The sequence below is a fragment of the Sus scrofa genome, chromosome 1, assembly GCF_054392235.1.
Source record: "Sus scrofa isolate SSC_HxYL_T2T_F1_AM1 chromosome 1, Sscrofa_HxYL_maternal_Yorkshire_Landrace_v2.0, whole genome shotgun sequence".
NCBI lineage: Eukaryota > Metazoa > Chordata > Mammalia > Artiodactyla > Suidae > Sus > Sus scrofa.
Window position 1 is genome coordinate 101,248,662 of NC_139383.1, and position 10,133 is coordinate 101,258,794.

Here is a 10,133-nt window from a genome sequence, read left to right on the forward strand (position 1 = left end):
AGAGAGAGCAGGTCGGGTCGGGAAGCAGGAGGGAGGGAAGAAGAAAGGAAACAAGGGAGGAAGTGAGAGAAAAGCCACAACCTACGAGTTTTAGTAATTTAGTATTTTTAGTATTTTCATACTAAAATATTCACAGCAGAGTTCCCACAGTGGCTCAGCAGTAACGAACCTGACTAGTATCCATGAGGTTGCTTTTTTGATATCTGACCATGCTCAGTGGGTTAAGGATCCCACGTTGCTGTGGGTGTGGTGTAGGTCAGCAGCTGCACCTCCAATTCCACACCTAGGCAGTGAACTTCCATGTACTGCACCTGCGGCCCTAAAAAAAGAAGCAAAAATAAACAAAAAATAAATATTCACCTTAGTGATTAGTAAAATATGGTTGCCCATTTTTTAAATACACTAAATTCATGCCTAACGTTGGAGATGAGATTTGTACTATAATTTGATCTCATATATGTATCCTTTCATTGTACCTAGTGAAGAGAACAAATAAGTGGTATTTCACTATTCCAAAATTTATACTACTCACAATCTTCTTTTCCAGAAGTCCTTCAAGGTGACCAGTAGACAAGGACCTGATTCTTTTGTTCTTTTAATTGAGGCTTTTTTTTTTTTTTTTTTTTTAATGCAGTTGAGTTCTTTACTCAGGGATGCAGGACAATTTCCGTTGTACTTAACTAATGACTTCAGGGATCCAAATTCCCTTGGGTAAGGACGAAGACAGTTATATGTGTCGTCAGATTTTGTAGTATGTCTTTAATCAGAAAAGTATTAGACCAATGAATTTTTGAAATACCTTAAAATTTTAGATTCCTTTTAAGATAGGGTTTTTTTGGAAATAATTCATTTCATTGATGGTCATGTGCAAATAATGTGAGAAAAAAGAATGTATAAATGTATGTGTAACTGGGCCACCATGCTGTATAGCAGAAAAAAAATAATGTATTAAGGAAATAAAAAATTAAAAAAATAAAATAAAGCTATTAAAAATAAAATAATCAATTACTGCCTTCTTCGGTAAGTTTTCTTATATTAGATTTTTTTCAACACTGCTTCAATAATTTTGTTACAACCTAACAATATATTTCAAATTTTTTTAATTGTTTATCTCTTATAACAGAAAAATGTGGATGTTGCCTGAAATAGAGTTTAACTTACCAAGTTTACTCTGTTAATATACTCTGTTAATATGCTGTAAATATTTGGACTTACTGAACTTTGATATTTAAGATGTAATTTTCTAAGAAAACCAATTTAAAATGTAAATCACACTTTTGATGAAAAAGTTCATGCTCACCTTTACAGACTGGAATGACATTATTTCCTTCATCAATACAGTGTTTTATATATTGTTTTATTGAAATCGAGTTTTAAACTTTTTGATGTTAGGAGTTGCAAATACATTTCTAAAACTTTTTTTCCTTCAAAACAAATAGTGCCCTTTAAATATTTTTTTTCTATCTTGTGGGAATTTGTCCTCTTCCATATCACTTTTTAATTGAACTACCTCATTATATTTGTCATTCAGATATTTTGGAAAGCAGCCAAAAACATCTCTGGCCATAGCATTCCTATGCAGAGATGTCTTAGTCTGTGTTCTCTCAGGCATTTTGTTTTTCTTGTGCTTTGTGTTTTTTGTTTTTTGTTTTTGCAAACTCAAACAATCAAATGTCTTTAGTTACATATTACTAAGCTTTTAATTAGCACTTTTATTAGACTTTAATTTAGGTATTCTCTTGACGTTTACAATTTAGATACTCACCTGACCTTTATAACAGTTCCTAATCTCTTACTTGCATATAAAAGGCTTTTGTACAGAAATTCAAAATGCACCATAAGTGGAAGAATTTATAAAATCAGAGTATTTGTGAAAGTAATTCAGGGAAGTGTGAATTGACTAAAGATGACTAAGATGAAAAATTGTTGTTTCTAGGGAAGAAATAAATATCATGTAAAATTTCAGATATACAAAAGTAGACAGAAAAATATGGTTAAATCCCTTGAAATAATAAAAATATATAGACAACTTTTTTTTCACTAATATCATCACCATGTCTTTACTCACTGGATCAATATTAAGTTAATTTTTGTGTAAGGTTTAGGTTTATATTGAGGTTCAGCTTTACGGGTTTTTTTTTTTTTTTTTGGTTTGTTTTGCATGTCCAATTTATCAACACTGTTTTTAGAGACAATATATTTTATCATTTGAATGGTTTTGAAACTTTGTCAAAACTCAGTCATGTTTGTGTGGGGTGATTTTTAAATTAAGTTCCATTGGTCTCTTGCTCCACCACTGTATTGTCTTTATTCTTCTAGACAATAGAATATGCAATCTGCATATGTGTGTGTGTGTGTGTGTGTGTGTGTGTGTGTGTGTGCTCTGTTACAAAATTCAGTGTAAAACTACACCAGGTCAATTGAAGCAGAAGTACTAATGGCCCAGACACTTCAGGAATGAGGTTTTGTATCATGCCACCAAAGACATGGCCATGACCAGCTGAAGTGCTTTGTGGGGGCAAAGGAATATGGACTAGATGTTGGAAGAAGGGAGTTATCACAGTTAGTTACAAGTAATGGGAAGTTGCAGAAACAGGGACTGTAATCTGTAATTGTTATGAGTACTTCTTCTTCATTTTATTATGAATATATCAAAATATCAAGAACCAGAATGAATGTTACCCCAGAGATTGTATCTTCTTTTGGCAAAAGGATAAGCATTCTTTTGGTTGTATGTAGAATACTTGTATCATGCTAAATGGATTTATTTCTTTGTTATTGTCTTTATTTGGAGATCAGTAGGGCTATGGAGATTTGTATGGTTGTCAAGTTGACAAAGGATAGACTCTGACAGCTAGTTTTATGGTAACATGTCCAGGCTATAGTACCCAGCTAGTCAATCAAACAATAATCTAGGTATTCTTTTCATATATTCTGTAAAAGTGATTAATACCTAACACCAATACATTTTAAGTAAAGGAGATCACCTTGTATAACGTAGGCCTCAACCAATCAGTCGGAAGCTCTTAAAAGCAAAACCGAGGTTTCCCTGAGGAAGAAATTCTGACTCAAGGCAGCTTCTTCCTGAGAGTTTCAAAATCAACAGTGATAAAAGAAACAACAAACTAATCAGAAAATGTACCAGAGACTTTAAAATATATTTTACTTAAAGGAATACACAGAAGTCAAATAATTTCATAAAAGATGCTCACCAGCATTAGTTATTATTAAAATACAAATTAAAACCTAAATGAGCTTATCCTACACATACATATTCAGTGGCTAGAATTAAAATAAAATAAATCACAAAATAATATAACTCAAAATTGGTAAATGAAGAGATAACCCTTTATTAATGAGAGCTTTCAAAGCATTAATATGTTTCTTATTTTTCATTTTTTAATTTTTTTTGTCTTTTTTTAGAGTCAAACCTGTGGCATTTGGAGGTTTCCAAGCTAGAGGACGAATCGAGCTGCAGCTGCTGGCCCACACCACAACCACAGCAACACCAGATCTGAGCCACATATGTGACCTATACCACAGCTCATGGCAATGTCAGATCCTTAACATACTGAGTGAGGCCAGGGATTGAACCTGCATCCTCATGGGTACTAGTCAGACGCGTTTCGGCTGAGCCACGTCGGGAACTATAGCATGGACATATTTCTAATGTGGGTTTCTCCATGCCTCTATCCATTCTTCTTTATACAAGTATAAATCTATTCCAGCTTCCTATAATTAAATCTAATACTCTCCTCCATTATATTTTGTGAGTGTGTGTCTCTATGGGTTTGTTTGTAGGGGGTGTTACAGAAAAATTATTCTATCACTGCATGCTCACTAAGCTGAGAGGAGCTCTAATTAAGCTGAGGACACCAGTGGCTGGAAACTCAATAAAGGAACTACTTGGAATTTTAGGTTGTGACTATGGAAGGGAATTGAGGATAGAAACAGGCAGTCTCATCTCACTTGGCAGTGCAGCGAGAAATATTCCCAACCTCTATTCCAGCTTGGTGTGATCTTGTAACTAAAGTTGAGTTTAGGGACTGCAATCATGCATGCTGTGTTTAGTTTGTGTATCGAAAAAGGAAGAAGTGGAGTTCCCGTCATGGCTCAGTGGTTAACGAATCCGACTAGGAACCATGAGGTTGTGGGTTTGATCCCTGGCCTCACTCAGTGGGTTAAGGATCAGGCATTGCCATGAGCTGTGGTGTAGGTCGCAGATATGGCTAGGATCCTGCATTGCTGTGGCTCTGGCCTAGGCCGGCAGCTACAGCTCCTATTAGACACCTAGCCTGGGAACCTCCATATGCCTCAGGAGTGGCCCTAGAAAAGGCAAAATGACAAAAATAATAAAAAAATAAAAAATAAAAATAAATAAAAAGGAAGAAGTGAGTGCTTCCCTTTATTCCCACTCCCTTTCTGTGTTCCAGGAGGTGAAGAGGCCTGCTGGGCTAGTGTGGATGTGGAGATGGAAGATCCGTGTATAAAAAGACATAACTGCCTCCCAACAGCCCTAGATTTCCTATGTCTGAATTTACATTGACAGAGAAAAAAAATTCTATTTAACCTAAGACATTGTACAATTGCATCTTCTTTAGAACATCTTAGTTTATGCTGAAGGTAATAAGTAATTATGCATTTCTGATTTTACAAGGCTTGCATTTCTTAATAAAGAAAAAATCCAGTAAGAGAGGTAGATAACTTAGAGAAGGAGTGGTATGGAAAGATAGGGATTTTTGTTGTACCAACTCCTCGAGTGGCAGGCAGAAAGATTTAGTTCAATCAGGAAGGGGCCTGGGGAACAAGCTAATCCCCAGAGTAAAGAATAGTTCCTATTTAAAGAACACTTTGTTATGACAATAGAACATATTATAGACACTGGTTAAACTCTGTTTCAAATGAATATGAATTTCCTAATTGTCCGCCAAAATCTCATTTTCCCTCTGTCTTTTAACTCAATCCATAAAGGTAAGATTCTATTTTAACTTCAATCCAAACAGGTAAGCATGAATCACTTTTTGTCCAATAAAGACTTTAGTTTTAAACATATCAATATATATTTAGCATCTACAAAATAATGCATTTTGGAGAATTTACAAGAGAACTTCTTTGATGTAATTGTTGTTTAATTTCAAACCCTGATTCAGACAGCTTTTGACATTATTATTCTCATCATTATATTATCAAATGAAAAATTACAAATTTCTTTGTAATATAACTGGCTAGTATACCAAAGATTATGGCTCTCTTCATCATCATCATCATCTTAGGTTTTAATAGTTATTAAGCAATTGCCTGTAATAAGCAGGTGTTTAAGTAGTTTACATATATTAAATCTGGGGATATCTCATAAAAATTTAATTGCATATAACTAAAGAGTAAGACAGTGGATGGACCTTATTAAAATGGGTTTGCATCCTTCTCATGCCAAAGGAATCATTAGTTTGTTAAAATTAAGTTCAATGGTAAATGAATCTGAAAATACTAAGAGATAATAGCATATTTTCATTTTTATCTTTGGAGATGTCTCCTAAAGAAAAAAGGCTTCTGAACTGCATTCACTAACTTTAGATTATTTCTTATTTTCTATTTGATTTTATGAACTTGCTCTAAGTAGTATCAAATGTATTGTGATATAGCTGGTATACCAAAAAAAATAATAACTATTAAAGTTGAAAGACCAGAAAAATAAACACAAATTATTTTAGTAAAAACAAAAGTGGCTACATTTACCTGAATTTAGTATTTTTCTTTCTGAGTTTTATAAATAGAAGCACAAAATGTTTCCAAAAGTCAGAAACCAGCAAATGTGTTGCAGGATTTAAGGAACTCTTTGTACCTGAGTTTAAGTTTAGAAGGTAAGTACATATAGACAGGATTTGAAAAATTATTTCTTAATTTGCAAATGGTTTTACATTGATAATTCCATTTAATAGTCATAAATATTGTTTCATTTTACAAATGATAAGTTTAGGTTAAAATTGTTTTCAGTAAATGTGGACACTATATTCTTGGCTGCAAGTTTTATTGTTCTTTGTTTCTCTGGCTGTTTTTTGTACCTGAGTTTCCGTATGCTTTTCAAATGCACTACCTTACTTGAAGAGTAAGGAAAAATTTAGAGAAAGGGTCAAAGATGAGAGGAGACCTTATACGAAGAGCAGATACAGTAAGAAGAATAAAGCAGGTGACAGTCTCTGCAGACAATGGTGAGCCCAGCCAGTGTAGATGCATGCTGCCTGCTGGTCTGAAAAGATTGCTGATTCATTCAACAAACAATTTTAATCAGTGTCCAAGTACTACACCTTATATTGAATTAATTAAGTGAATAAAACATGAGTAAAGGTGGCAGGATGAGATAAACAAAAAACAAACAAACAAAAGGTATGGTCGTGTAGATCCAGACACATGAAATCATTTCTTAGTAGTATCACCTATCAGCCATTAGGTTCTGAATGTTTTAAAGAAACAGTTATAGCATTTTGACATTTCCTACAATCACATTTTCTTGGGGAGAAATGCATATAATGGGCAAGGATAAAATACATTTTGTACCTTAATATGGAGTCTGGAATAGTGTAGATGGAAATTACTTTTTTTTTTTTTGACTTTTTGTGTTTTTAGGACTGCATCTTCAGCATATAGAGGTTCCCAGGTTAGGGGTCTAATCCTAGCTGTAGCCACTGGCCTACACCACAGACACAGCAACACCAGATCCAAGCCACGTCTGCAACTCACACCACAGCCCAGGGCAATGCCAGATCCTTAATCCACTGAGCAAGGCCAGGTATCAAACCCGCAACCCCATGGTCCCTAGTCAGATGCAATTCTGCAGCGCCACAATGGGAACTCCAAGAAATTACTATTTAACTTTCCCTTTCTAACTCACAGAAAATCCTGGGATTCCCAAGTTTTAGATGAACTGCTGCTTCTGCCCCATTTATGTCTACATTTTTGTAGCTGAAATGTTGACCATTGTCCTCCCTTAATTCTTGTAGAATATGGATATAGGTGTCTCTTTGTTCCAAGTACTTAGTCTCTTTGGACTTTCAAATCAGTTAACACGTACCATGAAAGTTATATACATCATATGGCAAACAAGGAAGCAATTTGCTACTTCTGCCAGAGGGAGTGAAAAGAGTATAATTTCTAACCCCCATTCCTCCCCTCCACACATACACACACACACACACATGCTTGAATATACCAGAAGGAGGAGGTCAGTCTGAATGCTGGGTAGGAACTATCGCTTACACCTAGGGGACCATTCCAAAGAAGCAATCAAGTTGACTCACTTTTAATTTATTCAAGCAGTTAGTAAATAAATTTTTGTGAAACAAATATGCTCCACATAGCCTAAAAAATGTACAGAACATAAAGAAAGTTATAATCTACATAGAGCATAAAGAAAAGTACAATATAAAGATGGATCTAACATATTCACATGCCTGAACCAGCAGACATTTGTGTGCAAAACAGAGGAGAAAAGGAAGAAGAAAAATGAAAGAGTGGATTAAATGGATATAGCATAATAGTAGAAAATGTTGAGGAAGTGAGTGATTTGGGAACTTTCTCAGAGATGAGTTGTGGCTGCTTTCTCTTTCATACCAGAAGGGTGGAGGTGTGAGCATTCTAGTTAGAACTGCTTTCTTGAAAAATGCTTGGTGTTTCTGCCTCTTACCTGATGAGAGTTCCTGGACAGGAAGACCACCTTAGAGTTTCTTTCCTCTTGACTGAAAAATTTGAATAAAAGTGACTGTTTAATTTAAAGACCTTATATTGAAAAATTAGTTAAAAATTGAAAAATCATCCCAAATATTGAGTGGTCAGGTCATTAATTTTGTTTATAATAAAATAGATTAAATAGAAAATCATAGGTAAACAGGACATTAAAATAACACGGGAAGGCCATCACATTAAAAAATTATCTTGCCTGGCTTACAAAATATTTACTTACACAATAAAATTAATTTTGAATTGATAATAATGTAAAACCGAATTGAGAGGTGAGAAGAAGAACACGTCAGCTGGAAGAAAGAAATCACTGATACAACTGAACATAAATTCCGATTTTGCATTTTTGAGTGTTCAGATGACTAGCAAAATTACAAACGTATCTTCTGAAACAAAGAAATATGATAATATGTAACAGAAAATGGAGGCTAAAGATTTTTTCTTAAAAATATGTTTACTCGCAATGAAAAAAATGTGCTTCACCCTTAATAGACCTCTTATCAGTTATAGTTTTGCTTTTATAGGCAACCGGAAAAACTGAAAAGAGTATCATCCTGTTTTACGTAAGAAAATGAGCCAAAGAGAGTGGAATAACAGTGCAGCAGATTAAATCATTCCCACAGATGAAATATGAAGAAATTCAATCAGAAGCCAATGTGTCCACAGAGATGCAATTTGTACTCCTGGGATTTTCTGACCTTCCAAACCTCCAAGGGTTACGCTTTGGGGTGTTCTCCATCATTTACATCATGTTCTTAATCAGAAATAGTCTCATAGTAATAACTAGGCTCGACACTGCACTCCAGACACCCAGGTATTTTTTTCCTGGCAAACTTTTCCTCTTTGGAAATCTGCTATGTGTCTGTCATTCTCCCTAGGATTCTGGTCAACCTTTGCACTCAGGATAGAAGCATTTCTGTGCTGGGCTGTGCCACTCAAATGTGCTTCTTCCTTATGCTGGCAGCCACTGAAAGTTTCCTCCTGGCTGTGATGGCCTATGCCTGCTACATGGCCATTTGTAACCCACTGCACTATCCTCTGGTTGTGAACCACAGGATGTGCATCTGACAGGCCATGGGCTCCTGGATCTGTGGAATCCCAGTGCAGATAGGGCAGACGTGCCAGATCTTCTGTCCGCACTTCTGTTATTCAAACCAAATTAACCACTTTTTCTGTGACATGCCTCCCATTCTGAACCTAGCCTGTGGAGATGCTTCTCTGCATGAGCTGTCTGTGTATGCAGCAGTTCTGCTGATTGGTGTCATCTCTTTTATGTTGATACTTGCCTATTTTAGCAAAATCATTTCCACTATTCTGAGGCTGCGAACATCCAGAGGTCGGGCCAAAGCCTACTCCACCTGTTCTTCTCACCTGCTGGTTGTGCTCTTATTTTTTGGATCTGCTATAATTACATACTTAAGGCCCCAATCCAGTCATTCTCCAGGAATTGACAAACTTCTCTGTTTTATACCATTGTGAATCCTATGTTTAATCCCCTGATATACAGTCTTAGGAACAAGGATATGATTGCAGCACTCAGAAAATTATTACTTTAAAAATAATTCGATGAGTTTATTTACAGACATTTTAACTGTTTGCCACACAGTATCAGAGAAGCACGTTATATTTTACACTCTCTTTTTAAGACGCTCATCACTATAAACATTAGTTTTAAGGTGTTTTAAAGTACCTAGAAAAAATTTTTTTGATGTTTTTTAGGCCCACATGGCACAGTGAAGTTCCCAGGCCAGGGGTCAGATCAGAGCTGAAGTGGCCGGCCTGTACCTCAGCCAGACCTGAGCTGCAGCTGTGACCTACACCACAGCTCATGGCAAAGCTGGATTCTTAACCTAGTTAGCAAGGCCAGGAATTGAACCCGCATCCTCATGGATATTAGTCAGGTTCCTAAGCCACTGAGCCACAACAGAAAATCTTTAAAAAACTTTTAAATGCTAATCCACAATTTACTGTACTTAAATATTTACTAGGCCAAGTATCTTTAATACTCTAGGCCTAAATAATAATCTTGTCTTATGCATAAAAGCCAAATGTGCATCACATTTTTCATTTAAAAACCATAATTCAATGTTATTATTTTGAATTAAATTATACTGAAAATACACAAGATTATTTACACAAATTTCTGCCTATATCTTTACACTTGTATTTGTTTTGCATTCTTTGATGCTATAACATGGAAACTGGCCAAAAGCAGTTAAGTAATGAATTTTGGAAGGAAGGATTGAATGGGTGAATGGGCCAATAAATATTGCTACCCCCTACCTCAGGCTCCTGACAAAATCTAGAGCTTTCAGAGAACCAACAAATATTGGGAGTATGCAGTCATGTGGAATTACTCTAATCACAATACCAAAAGAAAAGCTTTCAGGCACTTAGTT

The 10,133-nt window shown here is 35.4% G+C and overlaps 1 pseudogene; it reads left to right on the forward strand.

Moving 5' to 3' along the window:
• The first annotated feature begins 8,348 nt into the window (after nt 1-8,348).
• Nucleotides 8,349-9,290, forward strand: LOC100621704 (olfactory receptor 10AG1-like; annotated as a pseudogene).
• Nucleotides 9,291-10,133: the final 843 nt, after the last annotated feature.